Source organism: Hemiscyllium ocellatum, unplaced genomic scaffold (genome assembly GCF_020745735.1).
Source record: "Hemiscyllium ocellatum isolate sHemOce1 unplaced genomic scaffold, sHemOce1.pat.X.cur. scaffold_89_pat_ctg1, whole genome shotgun sequence".
NCBI lineage: Eukaryota > Metazoa > Chordata > Chondrichthyes > Orectolobiformes > Hemiscylliidae > Hemiscyllium > Hemiscyllium ocellatum.
Genome location: NW_026869294.1, coordinates 2,400,261 through 2,420,692, shown reverse-complemented (window position 1 = coordinate 2,420,692; position 20,432 = coordinate 2,400,261). Strand labels below are relative to the sequence as shown.

Here is a 20,432-nt window from a genome sequence, read left to right as displayed (position 1 = left end):
TTCAATAACATATGACATCAAAATTCATCGGAACAATTTTCCCATTCTCCAGAAAGCCAAATAACGATGAATCGACTTACCGCAGGACTTCGTTTCACAACAGCGATGAAATAGCAGTCTCCATTCTGTTCCAGTAAAATCTCCACATGCTTGGAACATAAAGCAACAGTAGAGCTGTTTGCAACTTTCCACGCAGGAGGCGAACACGATCATCAGCAGAGACAAACTGGCACTTTCCCACTCCAGAGTTAATTACCCGGGAAGCAAATCAAATTTTGTTCTGAACAGAAGTACATCAGGGGTAGAAACAGCATTTCAACCAGCTGTGCCGTTGCAGTTGATATGGAAGTGGCGGGATTCGAACCCACGCCCCTGTCGAGACTGGAGCTTTAATCCAGCGCCTTAAACCGCTCGGCCACACTACCAGGGGCGCCATTTCCCCATCTTCTTGCATTTCTAATTGAGCTCCTGCATGATAACAGATGGAAAGTCACGTGAGAAGGGTTCCATGATCCCTCTCGGACTCGCACGGCTGCGTGGATGTGCCCGGCTACAATATCAATTTCGCAGCAGATAATGATAGCCCATCAATCCGGATCAAAATCAATAGTAAGCTGAGGCTATCTTCTCAGACTCTTTTCAGCTACAAATGAATCTGTGAGTGCGTGAGAATACATGTTCGCTTATGATTTGGTCAAATAACCATGAACTGCTTGACACTACTGCAATTTCGATTCTTACCTGCTAAATGATTTCACCCATTGCTCGAAACAGGACAACTTTCACGTTTACACGGAACATGAAACACACCGGACTACAGGGAAAATACACAAAGCTGAGCAGGCCGTGTTCCACATCATACCGTGCAGCATAGATTCAGTGACTGTGTCTGTTTTGCAGAATAAGAGTCCCAAAGAATGTTCTCCACCCTAAACCGGAGGTACCATTACAGTCCAAGAACGACAGATCACAGTGTGAGGATGCTCTGAGCTCGGGGCCAGTTCGAGATGCCACTTTCCTTGCCTTTTACCTTAACCGTGCAATTGGCTGCAGGGATGTTCACACCTGGACATGAGCCACATCGATTCCGACTGAGTTGGAAACCTGCGTGGGAATCGACTCAATAAATCTTGCTAAATTCCATGGTGCTTATTAGAAATGCAGTTTCTGTTCACCTCACTTTAAAAGGCAGTTGCTGAACATAGTAACTGAAGTCAAAAGGTAATTATCTCACTCCACCCCCACTCCGGGAGAGGTGCTAACTGCCCTTGAGTGCTTTTTGTTCTCGATGTGAAGAGCTCTCACGCCTGAGTCACCTTCACGCCTTTTGTTGCAGAGTGACTCACAAAGAAGGAGTTTCACCAGAGCTGCAACTGCCTCACTTTCCCACTCGCTCTCCCCGTTTACATTTTCCTGCTCATCAGTGATTTAAAGAAAACCAAAAGGATGCGATGTCATTCTGTAGTCTCTCTGTCAATTCCTCCGTTTCAATTCCAGCATGGCTTAGATCTCCGGGCTCACCTTAATACGGGCAACGCTATGAAAGCACAGGTCCAGAGGTTCCTCTGAGAGTGTAATTTCTTTCATTGCTGTTGCTGATTGAATGTGTCACTAACGTGCGAAATGCTCCAAACCATGATTCAGCACCTCTGCTGCCAATTCTCGCACGTTGAATAACGACAGAGAGCTTCCAACTGACGCCTTGCAGAGACGACAGTGGCGTGCATTTGACAGACAGACTAGTTCAGGAATCCGTGGTGCGCTGTGACAGCAGCGCATCAGTTTCTTCCCTGTCTTTGAACCAGTCCGCCTGAGCAAGGAATGCAAATGTGGTACTGATTTTCGTGGAATGATCAGAACGCAGTAACTACACTCTCAAACAGAATGGCATATGATCAAACCAGGTTGGAGAAAACCTTTACAATGCTTTGCACGCTAATTTAATGGAATTGCATTACTTTTCGCACAGATTTATTCGTTCAATTTCGAAGGCAGGTTTGCAGATGGGAAAGCAAGCAAGAAAGCTCCGTTCTTGTCCGTGTCAAAGGCTGCAATTCAAGAACAAAGCAGTTTCGAACTGGGGACTTTTCGCGTGTTAGGCGAACGTGATGACCACTACACTACAGAAACAAGCCTCAGCTGGCCGCGCTGCGGCTCTGTGGCACGCAGCACTGAAAGGTGAAGACATTCTACGTTTCACGTTTCTTTTTCCAATAGCTCGTTGTTAACCAGGGTAATTGACATCTTGAAAACACTGCAGAAACGAACGACTTCCTTACTTTTGCTCCGACTGACCATATTTCGTGAAATTTTCCCAGAGCGTCCATTCACCTCCACTGAGGACTGGTTCAGAGGGGGCGGCGCTGGTGCTGTCAGTGAGAGGCTGGTGAATCTCAGAGATTTTCCTTAACACAGCGGTATTTTGTTACTTTGACAGTAAGAACTGCTTTTGTTCACATCGTCTCCACATCAGTCTCTTGCTCCACTAAACACTCTAATCCAGCGTACATTGCTTGCATTCCAACAGAGAAATGCGTCGTATTCCACCATAGAACACACCAGATGGCCTCCTTCTTTTAGACCGGAACTTCCCTTCCCAAGTGGTTGAAGATGCCCTCTAACGCATCTCATCCATGTCCCGCACCTCTATCCATGAACCCCACACCACCAAACATCTTCCATTCCACCCACCTCTGCATAAATCACATCATCCACCGACATTTTTGCCACCTGTAAATTGACCCCACCACCAGGGATATAGTTCCCTCCACAAACCTATCCACTTTCATCAAAGACCTTTGCCTCCGTGATTCCCTAATCAAGTCCACGCCCTCCGATGGGCGTCAATTCCTACCCGGCACCATCCTCTGCCACCGCAGGAATTGCAAAATCTGCGCCCACATTACCCCCTCACCTTTGTCCAAGGTTCCAATGGAGCCTTCCACATCCATCAAAGGTTGACCTGCAGTTCCACACATGTCATTTGTTGTATCTGCTGCTCCAGATGCGGTCTCCTCTAAATAGGGGAGAACAGATGTCTTCTGACAGAGCACTTCAGAGATGATATCCAAGACTACTGCAAGAATCAACTCCACTGCCCCATGGTCAAAGATTTCAACTCCCCCTCCCACTCTCCCGAGGACATGCAGGTCCTGGCCCACCTCCATCAACACGCCCTTAGCACCTGACGCCTGGAGGAAGAACGCCTCATCTTCTTCCTCGGGACCCTTCAACCCCACGGCATCAATGTGGACTTACTCAGTTTCCTCAAGCCCACTCCCTCATCTTACTCCAGTTCTAACCTTCCAGCTCAGCACCGTCCTCCTGACCTGTCCCACCTGTGTATCTTCATTCCCACCTATCTGCTCCACCCTCGGCTCTGATATTTCCCCTTCGCCCCTTCCTCCATCCACCTACTGCACCCTCAGCTACCTTCTCCACAGATCCAACCCCCTCCCATTTATCTCTCCGTCCCATATGCTCCCAGTCTCATTCCTGATGACGGCCTTTTGCCTGAAACATTGATTTTTCCTCAGCTGATGCCGGACCTGCTGTGCTTCTCCAGCACTACTTTCATCTTGAGGGGAATCAGTTTATTAAGAGGATTTTTGGACATTATCTATTGTTGGCCAGAGGCTGTGAATAATAGTAGAACTTTAGCAATCACCAGTTTAGGGATAGCTGAAGGACTGAGCCCAACTCTGGTCACCGCATAAATCAACATTTACTAAATTTAAGATAAAAGATGGGGGGCTGAAGTATGAACCTTTGCCCATCAAGACTGCTTCACCACTCAATGAGTTTATCACTGATTCATTTCCAAGTCAGGGTGCTATGGGCCTTGGAGGGGAACTTGAAAATGGTGGTGTTTCGTTGCATCTTGCAACCTTGTCCTTATCGTCAGTACAGCTGTTGAGCTTTGAAGTGCTGTCAAAAATGCCAGGATGACCTACTCCAGTGCATCGTGTATTTGGTGCACTCTGCTGTAATTGTGCCTCAGCGGTGAAGTGAATAAATATTCAGGTATTAAATAGCGTACAATTAATTGACTGCATTGTCGTGGATGGTGTCCAGTACGTTAAGTATAATTGAAGTTACATCCATCGAGGCAAATGGACAGAGTTCTGTCCCACATCCCATTTGTGCCTTGCAAACGGTGTAGGATTCACGGAGCAATGAGTTGAGTTTATAGTCAAAAATGTTTACCAACAGACATGTGTATGCTGTCAAATTTTTTATATAGCCAGTCTCAATCCGTTTTACCTAAATACTAGCTCCGTGGATGATGACACAGGGGAATTAGGTGACAGTAAAGCCATTGATTGTCAATGGGGTATGATCAGATTCTCATTTGTCAGATTTATCGTTACTGTATTTCATCCTTGTGTGGACCAATCTGATTCCAGTCGCTGTCTGATTTCAAGTTCCACTGCCCTTCTATGCTTGAAATTTCAACCGTTGCCTCACAGAAATTTCTCCACCTGCCGTAATAATATGTAAGGACGCTGCAGGGGACAGCAGGGATTTACGAACATGTTGTCAACACTGGAGAATATGGAGCTTCATGGAATGATTGGTTAGGCTGGGATTATTCTCCTTGAAACAGGAGGCGGAGGGGAACTCTATAATCACATAATAACATTTATAAACGTTCAATATTCATGGGATCTGGACAGGGTAGATATGAGCAGTGGTTTACCCTCTGGTATAAGGAGCATCATAGGACATGAACTCAGAATTAATGATTGCCAATTTAATTCAGAAATTAGGCGTAATTTCTATGCTCAGGGGCCAATGAATCGGTGGAACTCCTACCCGAAACTACTGTTGACGCTGAGTCGTTGTGTATTTTCAAACTGTGCCAGACAGGTATTTAATCAGAAAGACGATGAAGCTTTGTCGAGGCAATGCAGGAAAATGGAGTTGATGATTACCAGATCAGCCCTGAGTTCGTTGAATGGTGGAGCAGAATCGATGGATCGAATGGCCGACTTCCAATCCTACATAATTTGGTCGAACGTATTATTTTATTGAAAAGTTTAGAATTCTGAGGGGATTGGATGTAGTGATAGAAAAGGTTTCTCAAACTGATCAGATGGGTCAGGAACTAGGATCATAAGCTCGTGAACAAGAAATGTGCCATGGCCTGTAGACAACAAATGACACTGGGCACACCACAGATGGGTATGTGCAGAAGCTATGACTGCTAAAGAAAATTGGTGGATCTAATTTTGTTGGCAACTTGGTGCTCATGCTGGATGATGGTTCACGGTGTGATTCACACAGCAGTAATTTGTGAAAGAATGAAAGGTTTGTTTCATTGGAGAAGTTTTCTGCTGTTCCAATTCCAATCGATTATTTGAAATATTGATCAGACCTTTGTGTGGAGTGTTACACCAAAATACTCATTCACAATCCCACTGGATAAACTATTGCTCTCGATCTCTCCTTACTTGTTTCTCTTTCATGCGATGTAAATTCAGAGAAAGCCAAGATGGAATGAAAGGAGGAAAGAAATGTTGCACTCCTTTTCATTATCCCAATTTAACTTGCAACAGGATAATATTGCTTTATTTTGACCTTAATGTGGTATCGATTTATCACAAATCTCCGGTGCAATGAAGGGCAAGAGCAAGATTCTCCATCCAGTGTGTATTAAAGATGCGAGGCACAAAGGGAAACCACAGCTGCGTTTGATATAAGTAACAGCCAAAGTAGGATTGAAGTACACATACGCACAATGGAAGAGCAACCCGTCGCCTTAACCTCTGGGCCACTTCAGCCCATTGCAAAGGGGCTCACATGTGACTACATCAAGATTACATATGGTGCACCTTGGGGATCAGAAATTCCCTGAGCGGAATCGAATGGACACCATTATGTTTCTGCTTTCAACGGAATAATAATACCAGCAAAATCCACGTCCTTGGAAGGAATACCTGTCCTTGATTCATTCCGAGTCGGAACTGTCTCAGAATGAACCAACAAACATGAAATTCCCCTCACATTCACACGCACATTTAGTCTTGACGCATAATTTCTTCAGACAGTTTCTCTCTCACGTGAAGAAGTATATATGGAGAGAGAAGTGAAGGTGATGTTTTAGCCCGATGGTCTTTCTCATGTGGCTGCACCTGAACTGGGTAAAATTCCCGGAAATGCTGTTTTGTTCATTTCATTTTATTAATTTTGCTGCAACCTCACTCTGTTCCTTGTAATGCTCGGAAGTGAATTGGATTTATATCATTGGAACGTTTAATGTTGCATTCAATTTTGCTCCGAATTTATTTCAACTTCAAGAATAAAGAAAAGCTCAAATGAACCAATATCATGGCGGTTGTCCTCTCATCTTTAAATCATGGGATTAAAGGAGGAAATCGATCTCCAAGAGACGAGTCACTTCCTATTCATTATGGAATATCTTTCCTTGAAAATATTCAAAATCTGCTTAGTTCCATTTACAATGCTTCATGTGGAATATGAACGGAAATGTTTCAAAACTCTGAGTTTTTGCTGAATCCTTTTCAGCTGCATACTTTCTGATATATCTTTACAGCTAAAGTCGTCCAAATTAGACATTGTTTCCTCGCACCTTCCACTCCCCACACCCCACTTTTACACTCTTACCTGGCCACAGGCTGTCTCTCTCCTGGTGAAACTCATTGCTTGTATGTCTCTAAATATGCCTTTCCAAATATTTTGGAAACGGATTCTCTGAGTGACAGAAATTCTGTTCCCATTATTTCTTTGTGCCGACATTGATGGTTTTGAAAGCCTGACGTTCAGAAATTTACGAACTTGAAAGAGTGAATTTACCACCTATTTACTCTATCCAAACCTCAATTGCTGTGCAAAATTTCCATTCGGTTTTCCTTGGTTCAGTTTCAAATTTTCTAACACACAAATAAATAAAATTCCATCTCCACTAAACGCCGTCAGCTTCGTCTCTAATGCCTTAGCCGCCCAGTAAACGCCGCAGTGTCCTCTCTGAGAGAATCACAGGTTCCCTACAATGCGGAAAGTACAATTCAGCCAATTGAATCTGTAGGGACACTCTGAACAGCATCTCAACCAGACCTAGTTACCGTGTCTATCCCCGCAGGCCTCTGGCGAGTGATTTCAAATAAACCCACTGGAATAAAATCTGGCATCGTATGCCTGCTGACCTTATCACTGCGTTACCCATGGTTAATTCACTCAACTTCCTGAATTTACTCCCTGGACACACCAGCACAATTTAACATGGCCAATCCACCAAACCTACAGACTTAACTGTAGTTCGAACCACTGAGCAAATGTACCATCACATTGAATACGATCTGTATCATTTACACACTGGTAACTCAGCCGGGTGAAATCAAGCTGCGCCCATCAACACCAATTCAATGCATTCAAACGCGGTTCTACGCTGTACAAACTCATTTGTTCTGCTGGAAATGTTTCTGCACTCAGATCTGAATGGGTTTACTCTGTTTTCTTCCTCAGATTCCTGATTTAAATAAACACATCAGTGAGGAAGAACTCTATATAATGGTTTTCATTGCAACACAGATACAATGTGCAGTTTGCAGAAGTACGTGTTTGCACTTTCACTGACACTCTCTCTCCCCAGAAGCTGAAGTCCTTCCCCACGCTGATTCAGACAGCACTGACCTTCCTGTGACACGTCCCACCGAGAATGGGATTCCAGGCATTCATAATCTTCACTGGGGAACAGAGCCACAGGTTTAAAAGCTTTACGATGCCGTAGCGGAGGATTGAGCCCTGTGACAGGCGGGGACACTAACCACGATACTGTGGAGGATAACAACATCGAAGGAAGCCCTTCAGCCTGTTGTCGCCGCATTTGTCCAACACAACTGTTTAACAACCTGAATCAAGTTTTCCATTGTTTAGCGCATAGTCTTCTATGTTTAGGCATCGCAAATTAACATCTCATTTTTTTCAAGTTGGAAGGGTTTCCACCTCTCTGACCCTTTCTGCACATCTACTCAAAACTTTCTGACTTTTCCTCAAATTTGTTGGCCCCGCTGTTCGATCCCTCCATCAATAACAAGCTCTTCTTTCAGTCTATCCTATCCATATCCCTCATTATTTTGAACATCTCAGTCATGTCTTCTCCAATCTCCTCTGCTCGGTGACAAACAACCCCAGTCTGTCCAATCTCTCCTCATAACTGAAACTCTTCAGCCCAGACAATATCACATTGAATCTCTCCTGCAACGTTCCCAGTGCGATCACATCATTGCTACACTGTGAATTGCAGAACTGCACACAGTAATCTAGCTAGAGCCGAATTAACTTTCATTTTTCATTCTGTTACAGTATGAGGACGTCGCTGATTCGGCAGTATTGATTGCGATCCCTAATTGCACAGCCAGCAGTTGAGACTCACGGTGAGTCTGGAGTTACATCGAGGCCCGACCAGGTAGAATAGCAGGTTCCTCCCTCAAATGACGTCAGTGAACCCGATGGATCTGTTTTTTCAACAATTGACCATGTATTTATAGGTGTTATTAGATTCGTAATTCCAGATATTTATTGAATCTCAATTCTAACACCTGGCATGGTTGGAGTCAAACCCGGGGCCCTGGTTCATTTGCTTGGTATCTGAGTTAACAGTCCAGTGGTAATAGTGTTCAGCCATTTCAAAAAACCCGTGAAACTAATCTTTCTCAATGAAGTCGCTTTTCCTGTGTCATTTTCCTGAGCTTGACCCCCAATAATCGCAAATCCATATCAGTGAAAGCGGTTATCTGAGGACTGGCCTCACAACAGTGGTAACCAAGTGGATCAACTGGTCTGCAGGTCCCGATGGGGGTTGGAGCACGTTCACCCAGCCACAGTGACCGCAGAAGCACAGAGTGAACAGTATCAATGTGAGAGTCTGTGTTAGATTCTGCTGTGTCTTAATGAAATAGGAAATGACTCCACAACCACATGATGAAAGAGCAGCGCTCCGAAAACTCGTGCTCAGTTAAACCTGTTCGACTCTAACCTGGTGTTGTGTGATTTTTTACTTTGTACTCCATAGTGCAACACCATTGGGTGTGGGATGGAAAGTTCAGTTAGTGATCGAAGGAGGGAGTGAAATCTCTGAGAACGGGTGGATTTGAATTCTGACATATGAAATATAGAGATGTGCGCGAGCAGAACTTGTAGGGAAAAGATAATCAACTTGGAGAAAATTACCATCTTAGAACAACAGATTCCTTTGTGCTTCATAAAGACTGGGGCAGATAGAAGAACTACTGCAGAGACTTGGATTCGAACCAAGGTTGCTACGGCCACAACGCAGAGTACGAACCAGTATACGATCACGTCATTCCACAGGCGGACACAGAGAGTTTGCGCAATAAGTACAGTATCATAGGAAATGTTAGGCAGCGCACGAAATGCACAATTTCAGTGCTAAGCGAACAGTAGCAGATATGTGGGAACTCAGAATGGGCTGACCGTTTAATATCAGTTCCCCCTGTGGCTATGGTGATTCCATCATTAATACGCCGAAGGCTGAGATAAATAGATTTCTTCAAAACATCAAAGACTCCGGGGACAGTGCAGGTGTTATTGAAATGTATGCTTCAAGTGTAATGCAGTTCAACATCGGCTGCTTCACCAGTTTCCCCCCCACAAGGCAGTAACCACTGCTGCCACATAGTCGCAATTCCCAGCCGCAGAATTAGAGGAATTGAGTGGCGCAGTGGCGAAGATCCAACTAGAAGTCGAGATGGGAACGAAGTCACAGATACTCGAGGGCTCCAGTGATGCAACTGGTGAATGCACGGTATTTCTATGACGGTTAAGAGGTGAAAGCAGTTCCGCGGTTGGGAGCGTTCCTGGTCAAAGGGAATTTTTATTCCTGTTTATAGCAATCTACAGTGCATCTTGCTGAGACGGCTGAGTGCCACAACTGGAGCGTGATCGGCTGGTTTGAAGTTTGAACTTCCTTCACAATCACCAACTTGCCTGGAATGAATTGCTTTCACCATTTTCATTTCCAATTGTTTAATATCTTCCTGCAGTCTGCGGCTTTCTTCCTCATGGTTAATTGCATGACTAATTGTTGTATGATCTGCACATTGCGAAATCAATAAATATGTGCAAGTAAATACGAATCATTGATCTATATGAGAAAACAGTGGAACTCCCTGCAGGCATGCTTCGTAGGTTTGCAAGCGAAGCCAGAATTGTAGATCGTGAGGAAGATTATCTAACTTTCAAAAGGATCTTAATCCAATGAGTCGTTGGACTGCAAAATGTAACATGGAATTCAATCTGGATAAATGGAAGGTATTGCATTTTGGTACAACAACAAGAGTAGGGCTTTGCATAGTGTTGGAGAACACGGAAGCTCGGGGTGCAGGTGCATAATTCCTTGTAGTTTGCATCACCTACAGACAAGATGGTTCAAAGGCATTTAACATACTTCCCTTCATTGCTCAGTCCTTTGTGTATCGTCATTGGGACGTTATGTTGAAGAATTGTAGGACATTGATGAGGCCTCTTCTGGAATATTATGTCCAGATCTGGTCGCCCAGTTGTAGAAATGATATTACTCAGTTGGAGTAGGTTCAGAAAAGGTATACACGCATGTTGCCATATGTGGAAGGTTTGAGTTATAATGAAAGGCTGGATAGGCTGAGTCTATTTTCAGATTCGAGATCGGGGTGCTGGAAAACCACAACAGGTAAGGCAGCATCCGAGGAGCTGGAGAGTATTTTTTTGCGCAAGTGTTGTTCATCAGGCTCTTCCCCGAAATGTCGATTCTCCAGCTCCTCAGATGCTGCCTGACTTCTGTCCTTTCCCAGCACAACACTCACGACTCTGATCTCTCATCTGCAGTTCTCACTTTCTCCAAGTTGAGACTGTTTTCACTCTCGGTTTGGGGTTTGAACAGCGACCTGACAGAAGTTTATGAAGTATTGAGAGGAAGTTTGGAGTTAACGATGGCTGCCTTTTCCCAGGATGGGAATTTCAAGGCGAGAGGGCATATGTTTACGTTGAAAAGAGAGAGATTTGTTGAAAAAAGTAAGTCATGTGAGGCTGTTTTAGGGAAGGTGTTTTACGTGTGCAATTAACTTGCTGAGGAAGTGATGGATGAGGGTACGTTTGCAACATTTAATGGACAATTGATTCCAAACATGATTGGGAAAGTGGGATTTTGGAAGTAAATCAGTTATTTCCCAGAGGACATTTAAGAATAAACCACGGTATTATCCATCTGGAGTCTCCTGTGTGACAGAGCTGATGAATATGACAGTTTGCTTCCCGAACTGGCATGAGTGAATCAGATGGGATTTTCCACACAACTGATTCTGGTCATTATGAGACTCTTCAATTCCAGGTGCTTGCTGAATTCAAACTCCATTATCTGTCATGCCAGGACCTGAACCCTTTGTACCCAAAATATTACCTGGGTTTTTGGATTAACAACACAGTAATAAAACTATAAGGGCATTATAACCACTCAACGGGTACAGGGGGAGGCAGATGGGTCTAGATTAGTTTGGCAGTATGTTCAGCATTGATTGGTTGGACTGACGTGCCTATATGTCTTCATACTGTACGGCTCTCTGACTGACCCTATGGAGCAGGCAGCTGGTTGGGATTAACAGCAGCATTGACAGCATAATCGAATACCTGATGGGATATGTAATCCTGCTGGAGTCTCCGGAGGTGGTTTTGCTCAGTGATCCCTTCCCACACACGGGACACGTGAACGGTCTCTCCCCAGTGTTACTGATTAAATGAGTTTCCATTCCTGTAGGTAATTGCATCCTTTCCAGCAGTTCCCATATTGTCCTACTTTCTCTGTGGTATCAGAGTCCTTTTTCTATCGAGGGTGAACGATCCTTTCAAATTGTGTCCACACACATACAAATCCTGTTTTCCATGTTGTTAATGTGTTTTCATTTTTTCTCATTCACCCACAGGGTGTGAGTATCACGGGTCAGGACAACATTTATTCTTCGCCCCTCGTTCATTGCTGCCTGGCTACACCACATACACGGGTGCGATCCCAGCCTCGGGTGTCTGTCTGTGGGCAGTCTGCACCTTCTCTGCGTGTTTGTATTTTTATTTCTCCCTCTGACCAAAGATGTGCCAGTTAAAGGGATCAACAGCGGGAAATGCAGGCTTATGGGATAGGGAATACCGTGGGGTCTGGTGGGATGCGCTTCGGATGGATGTGTGGACTGGAAGGGCCGACTAGCCTGCTTCCACACACGGGAGGGATTCTTGAATTGTGGGTCAGCTCATGTTTTGTCTGGTCATGGAGTCTCTCGTAGGCCGGACTGGGGGAAGATGGTAGAATCCCCTGCATAAGGGACATGAACGAATGGGATTGAAGGAAATTAAAGTCATGATCTCTGTTCCTGAGGTCAGGCTTGCATTTTAGGTTTTATTCATCGAACTTAAACATCATCCTTTCCGTGTTCCAGTCGCCAAGAATGACTAATTTAAAATATCACCCCAACACCACCTTCTCCAGAATGAAGTCTTGACTGTGTGGAAGAAACTGATACTGAGCTGATGCAAGCAAATGTAGCTGCCACGACCAGTGTCGGAAACACAGATCTAAATAGCAAAATCATCTTTTAAACCCACCATTGCAAAGCTAAGGGCTCAACACGTTCCCGTTGTGCCACTCAGCTGTCGTAGAAAGATGCACCAGAAATCGCTATGATAGTCTAAAGGGGGACAACCATTCCTTGAGCAGGAGCACACTCAACCGAGGAATTTCTTGCGCCTCTATACCATCATAGAAGGACCGCACGCTCGCCTATTGCATCACTGGAGCCAGAGAGTAAATCCGTGCACTCATTCCCATCCCCATTTCCGGTTGGAACTGGGAGGCTGTGCCGATGTTAAGCTAAAATGCTATTGAAACATCCATTTCAACAATATCCTGTACTGTTCCCCGAGTCTTTGATGTTTATTTCGAAATCGATCAATCTCAGTTTTCAGCATTCTCATTCAAGGGAACTCCACAGCTTCTGAGGACATCGATCTGAAAGATTCAGCTCATTCTGAGTTCCCACATGTCTGTCACTGTTCGCTGAGTACTGATATTGTACATTTGCTGCTCTTCCGAACATTTCCTCGCCTGGTATAGTTATTGCTGCTTGCAAGCATCCTGTTCTGTGGTTACTGTGATCGTGGTTGTCGGTATTTTGCATTGTGAGCACAGCAACCTCGACTTGAAACCGAATCACGGCACAAAGTGTTCTCTCCGTTGTCCTTTTTGTGACACATGCTAAGAAATTAATTTTTCTACATTCAAATTGCGCACTCTCACATCTCTGAGTTTCATATATCAGGATTCAAACACACCCGTTGTCAGAGATGTCGATCCTTCCCACGATCATTTAACCTCCTTTCCGTCCCTTTCCACTATTTCTCTGAGGCAACGCACAATCTATCACTCTCTTCCACATTGATGCTTTTCTGTCTGTGCTGCGGTTACTGTTGTTGGGTGAACGTGCCCCAATACAAACATCAGGACCTTCAAACAAATTCATCTGTTTCGATGCCGCAGTTGTGAAATCAATCCCCATGGAGCAGCTTTTACAGACATTGGCCAGAGCCAATTGGAGCATCAGGCTCATGGAAAAGACCCAGGGCAGTTTTGGGGAAAAGAGATTGTATTGGAAAAAATCAGCTTTTGAGTCTGGTCTTGTGATAATTTCATAGGACTGATATTCCAGAGACGGAGGTAATAGTCTGGGTACTCGGGCTTGAATCCCACCATGCCATCATTTAAAATTTGTATTTAAAAAAAGTATCTGCAAGGAAGAATCTAATGACTACTATATATCCATTGACAATTGTTGAAAAAACAATCTGTTTCACTCATGTCATTTCGGGATGGAATTTGTTTTCCTTACTTGGTCTGGGCTGCATGTGACTTCAGACTCATAGCAATATGGTTGAGTTTCAACTGCCTTCTGGGCAATTAGGAATGGGTAATAAATTCTGCTTAGACAGAATCGCCCTCATACTAATCCAGAAATTTTAAAACAAATGCCCATTAAGCTCAAGCAAGAGTTTTGTGTGCAGTTTTGCATGTCACATTATCGCAGGGATGTGATCACACTGAGAATCTTGCAGGAGATATTTACCGGGATATTGTTTGGGATGAAGAGTTTCGGTTGTGAAGAAAGACAGGACAGAGTGGAGTGTTTGTCGCAGTGCAAAGGAGATGTAGAGGAGACATGATTGAGTTAGGGTATGGACAGGGTTGACTGAACGAGTTTCCTATTGATGGAGGGGTCGATCAGCAGGGGACCGAGATTTCAGGAGAAAGACAGAAACATTTGAGAAGATGTGCGAAAATGCTTTATTCAGCCAGTGGGTGGTTGGAATTTGGAATACACTGTCTGAATTGCTCAGAGTGGCAGAAACCCTTATAACCTGAATCAACATTCAGATGTGAACTTGTGATGCCAAGACATAAAAGGCTGTGGGATAAGCATTCTGAAATGTTCATTCGGCAGTTGTCTTTGACAATGTGGCCACATTTGGTTGAAGGGCCTCCTTTGACACTTCTGTCCTCAGTAGTATAATAGTTCGTGTCCACGCCTGTCACAGGGCTCAATTTTCCACTGGGGACAGAGTAAACATTTTAAAACTGTCGCGCCATTCCCAAGTGCGAGTATTGATACCTGTCCTTCCATTCTCGATGGGGCATATCACACGAAGGACAGTGCTGCCTGAATAAAGGTGGGGAAGGGCTGCAGCTCTCAGAGAGGCAGAGTGTCAGTGAACGGCCAAACGCGTGACTTCTGCAAACTTCATCTTGTGACTGTGTTGGAATGAAAACCATTTGACAGACTTGTTCTGGATTGAAATGTTTATTAGAAGCAGGAAGCTGAGTAAGAAACAACATAAACACATTAAAATATGAGTGCAGAAACATTTCCCGAAGCACGATTGAAATTGTAAAGGACAGAGTAGCATTTCGATACATTGAATTTGGGTTCATTTGTTTTGATTAGGCTATTGCCAGGGTATAAAAGCATTAGAAAATGATACAGCATTTGCTCAGTATGATGGAACATTGTCTCAGTAATTCACACTGCTGTTCAGAGGGAGGGTTGGGTTGATTGGCAAAGTTAAATTGCCCTCTTGTGTCCAGGGAGCGAATTAAGTAAGTTAGGTGAATTAGCTATGGGTAACGCGGGGATAAGGTCAGTCTCAGGACTTCAAGTTATACTCCAACAGGTTTATTTGACATCATCATGGGGAGGGATTCCCCTTCTTCAGGTGAAATAGCAGGAAATAGGGAGGGGAGCTAGGTCTGGGTGAGATGCTCTTCAGAGAGTCGACGCCGGCTCGATTGACTGAAATGCTCTTTGTGCACTGTAGGATTCTGAGATTCTATGAATTGGTAACGATGGCGTTTACTGGGGTGTCAAGCCTGTAGAGAAGATGCTGATGGGGGTGTACTGAGGATGAGATTTTATTCACTTGTCTTCTTGGAAAATTGAGGACAGTTATCCTTGAACCAAGGAAGACTTAATGGTTTTTTTTTAAGGTTATGAAATGTTTAGACACCGTAACTAGGTGGAAAATTGCCTCTTTCAAGTAAGTAAACATTTAGATGTCAGGCATTCAATACCTTTGATAAAACCTTTGAAGGGCAAAGAAATGATGAGAACAGAATCGCTGTCACTCCGAGAATTTGTTTTTCAAAGTATTTGGAAAGGCACATTTGGTGACATGCAAGGAATAAATTTCACAGGGAGAGAGACAGCGTGTGGCTCGGTAAAGGTGTAAGGGTGGGGTGTAGTCGGTCGGAAGTTGCGGTGAAACAAAGTTTAAGTTGATTGACTTTAAATGTAAAAACGTTTCTGTAATGTGTGCAGCTGAATAAGATTCGGTTCCAAAAAATTTCCTTTTTGAAAGATTTGGCATAATATTCCACCTAAAACATTGTAAATGGAACGGAGTGGATTTTTATTTATTGGGAAGGGAAGATATTACAGAATGAATAGGAAGTGACCAGTTGCTTGGAGATCGACTTCCTGCTTTCATCACATGCGTTCAGGATGTGAGAACAAACACCATGATGTTTGATCCATTTAATACTCAGTGAAATCTGCCCAAGCAACGAGCAACAAAACTGGTGGGTTTTCTTTTGCACTTTAACTCTCTGTTTGTCCCAGCAGTATTATCCTTAAGCTGAAATAAAGTCAGAGCAAATTTGAATACAAAATTAATCGTTCCAATGAGATAAATCTAATTCACTTGCGATTATTACAATGAACATTGTGAGGTTGCAGCAAAATTGAAATGAAACGAACAAAATAGCGTTTCTTGCGGTTTAACCCAATTTAGGTTCAGTCATATCCGAAAGGCCATTGATCGACAACATTGCCTTTATTTCCCTCTCCATGGCTGCTTCATCACGTGAGAGAGAAAGTGACTGTAGAAATTATGAGTCACATGTAGATTTGAATATGACGGATAATTCTTGTTCTCTGTTTCATTCTGACACAGTTCTGACTCAGAATGTATCAATGACAGCTATTCAGTCTGCAAACATTTCTATTTGTTGGAATTTGTTGTTATTATAATTCTGTTGAAAGCAGAAACTCAACAGCGTGGATTTGATTCCGCTCAGGAAATTTCTCATCCATGACTTTCACCACATGTAACCGTGATGAGTTCAAATGTCACCTCTCTGCAAAATGTGCATAGGAGACTGAGCAATTATGGTAGTGGATTATTATACCGCTGTGCTCCACATTCACGGGTTCACGTCATACTCTGGTTGCTAAGTTCATAAACCACTCCAGCAGTTTTTATTTGCACGTCACACCTCTGGTACACAATGGATCGAGAATCTTGTTCTTGCCGTTCACTGCACGGCAGATTCACGAATAATCGACACCACATTCAAGTCGAAATGAAGAGTGAGAGCAGTCATTCTATTCAGTTGTACATTAAATTGGTGTCATGAGATGGAACATATTTTTCTTTCCGCCCCACATTCCATCTTGTCTTTCCATGAATTTACATCGACAGAAAGAGAAACAAATAACAAGAGATTGGAAGCACAAGTTTATCCAGTGGCGTTGTAATGACTATGTTAACTTAATACTTCACGCAATGACCTGTTCTGTATTTCAACCAGTCACACGGAATTGGAAACACAGGAAACATCTCCAATGAAAGAACTTATCATTCCTTCACAAATTTCTGCTGTGAGTGAATCATACAACAATCCATCATCCAATGTGATCACTGACTTGCCAACATTATAATGTCCACCAACTTTCTCCTGCAATCACAGTTTCTGTACACAGCCACCTATGCTGTGACCAGAGTCATTTGTTGCCCCCAGGTCACAGCACGTTTCTTCTTCCTAAGCTTATGAGCCTTGTTCCTGATCGTTCCGATCAGTTTAATAAACCTTTACTATCAGCTCATCCAATCCCCACACAATTCTGAACTTATGAATAAAATAAGGCGTTAGACCAAATGTTAAACAAGTGGTAATTTGTCATTCAGCCCATGGAGTCTGCTCCACCATTCAACGAACTCATGATTAATCTGATAATCCGTAACTACATTCTGCTCAGTTACCTCGACAAAGTTTCATCATCTTTCTGATTAACTATTTGGCACAGTTTGAAAATACCCAACCACACAGTCTCAACAGCAGTTGCTGAAAAGTGCCACAGATGTTTTGGCCCCTGAGCAAAGAAAGTACTCCTTAGTTCTGCATTAAATGGGCAATATCTAATTCTGAGATTATGTCCTCTGGTGCTCTACTCAGAGCATAGGGCAAACCACCGGCCCGTATCTACCCTGTCAAGATTCCACGAATATTGAAAGTTTATAATTGTTGTTATGTTATTATAGAGCTCCCCTCTACCTCCTTTGTTTCGATGAGAATAATCCTAGCCTAACCAATCATTCCACGAAGTTCCATTTTATACAGAGTTGGAAACACCCTCGTAAGTCTCTGTTGTGCCCTGCAGCGGCCTTACAGATAATGAAGGCAGGTGGAGAAACTTATGTTAGGAAACGGGTTGAAATTTCAGTTGCAGACGGGAATTGGAACTTGAAATCAGAAAGCGATTGGAATCGGATTGATCCACAGAAGGATCAAATACAGCAATGATTACTCTGACAAATGAGAATCTGAGCATATTCGGTTAAAATTCAATGGCTTCGTTGTAACTGAATTCCTCCATGGAATCGTCCTGGGAGCTAGTATTTAGGAGAATTGGAACCTGAACGCCCATTTAAAGAAGTTGACAACAAAAATCATGTCCGTCTGTCGATTTTGTTTGATTATTAACACAACTCTTGTCTCCGTGAAGCCTACATTATCCGCAACACACAAATTAGATGGTTAACAGAACTCTCCATTTGCCTAGGTGGGTGCAACTTCAATTCCACTGAAGGAACTGGGCACCCTCCACGACAATACAGTCACTTAACTGTACGTTGTTCAATGTTTAAATATTTATTACCTCAACTGCCCAGGCACAATTGCAGCAGAGTGCACCACCTAGAAGATTCACTGGAGTAAGTCATCCAGGCTTTGTTGACAGAACCTTCAAAGTTCAAAAACTGTACCGACTATAACGACAAGGTTGAAGATGCACTGAAACGTCACCATTTACAAATTACCCTCCAAGGTTCATACCAGCATGACGTGGAGAGGAAGCAGTGGTAAATTAATTGAGTGGTGAAGCGGTCTTGATGGACAAAGATTTAAACTTCAGCCCTCCACCTTTTTGTTTACAGTTTTTAGAAATGTTGATTATTCAATTGACCAGACTTGCGCTTATTCCATCAGTTGATTCCAAAACTGGCGGTTGCTAAAGATTGAGTATAATCTTCAGCCAGTGGGCAACAATCGAAAATATCCACAAAATCTCTCAAACAACTGATCTCCCGGTCCAACAATCTTCAGAGATCTGTGAATGTCCACTCCAAGATCTCTTTGTTCCTGACATCACGCAGAATCCTCACTGATATTGTTTCAACTCCCCACATTCAATACCACTTATTGGTCTGGATCCAATTCCATTCGCCGTTTTTCCCTTCCAGTTAATTGATACATCCCTGCAGTCCCTGATATTATTCATCACAGTAAGCTACATGACCAATTGTTGCATCGTCTGTAAACTTCTAAACATGACTCCTACAACTAAGTTTGAATTATTGATCTGCATCAGGCAACAGTAGGACTCCACTAGAATCAGGCATCCAAGCATGGTTCATTGCTGGATGGGATGAATACCTGCAACAACAGCAGAATCGGACCCTTGCTGTCATTTGTAAACTTGATGGCAGCTCTGCAGGTTGGTCTCCTGACTGATTCCTTCTCACATATGGGAGTGGTCCGCATAGTGACTGAGCAAGTGAGTTTACATTCAGCGGGTAATTGAATCCCTTCCGACACACCCTGTCCCCATGGACCTGACTTCATGTTGGCGTGGGTATCCTCTTGTCTATTTAGTTTGGATAATCAATTGAATTTGAGTCCACACTGAGATGACTTCCGATTTTCCCCATCATCCATGATTCTTTTGTATCCTTCCTTATTCTCACACAGAGTGTGGTTATCATAGTCTGAACAGCATTTCTTGTTTATCCTTAACTCTCCTTGAGCTTAGCCAGAGGGAATTTATGGGTGAACAGCACTATTATGGGTCTGGAGTTATATGTTGGCAGGTCTCATTAAGGACGGCAGATTTCCCTTTTGAAGGGACATGAATGAATGGGATTCTAGCAAATTAAAACTTTTTGTCACTGTTCCTCTGAGCTGATTTATATTCCAGATTTTATTCACCGAATCTAATTACCAGCAGCTGCCGCGCTTCAGTCTCTAGGGGTTGCTGGCCCAAATATCGCCATTATTTTTGCCGATGACACTAAGATTGGTGGAGTAGCAGAAAGCATAGGGGACTGTCAAAGAATGAAGGAAATACTGAGAGATACGAGTGTTGAGCGGAAACGTGGTAGATGGAGTTGGATCCAGGCAAATGTGAGGTGATGCATTTCTTGGAAATCTACTTCGAGAGACAAGTAAACCGAAGCGCCTTGGGTAAAGTTGGTGAGCAGAGAGATCTGGGAATTCAGGTCCTTTGTACACTGAACGTTCTGCACAGGTGGATCGAGTGGACAAGAAGACATTTGGCAAGCTTGTTTTCACCGGACGGGGCATTGAGGATAAGAGCTGGCAGGTCATGCTAAAATTGTACATGATTTTAGTTAAAATGCATTTAGAATGCTGTGTACAGTTCTGGTTGCTAAATTACCAATACGATGTGGACGTTTAGGAGAGTGTGCAGAGAAGATTTATGAGGATGTTGCCTGGCATGGATGATGCTTGTTCTGAGGAGAGATTTGGGGGGGACCTGATTAACGTCTACAAGTTCATGAAGAGTATAGCCAGGGTGAATAGA

The 20,432-nt window shown here is 43.5% G+C and overlaps 1 non-coding gene across 1 annotated transcript; it reads right to left on the bottom strand.

The window, feature by feature from the left end:
- Positions 1–343: 343 nt before the first annotated feature.
- trnaf-aaa (transfer RNA phenylalanine (anticodon AAA)) lies at positions 344–425 on the bottom strand. Its single transcript has one exon. It is a non-coding gene; the product is annotated as a tRNA-Phe (tRNA).
- Positions 426–20,432: the final 20,007 nt, after the last annotated feature.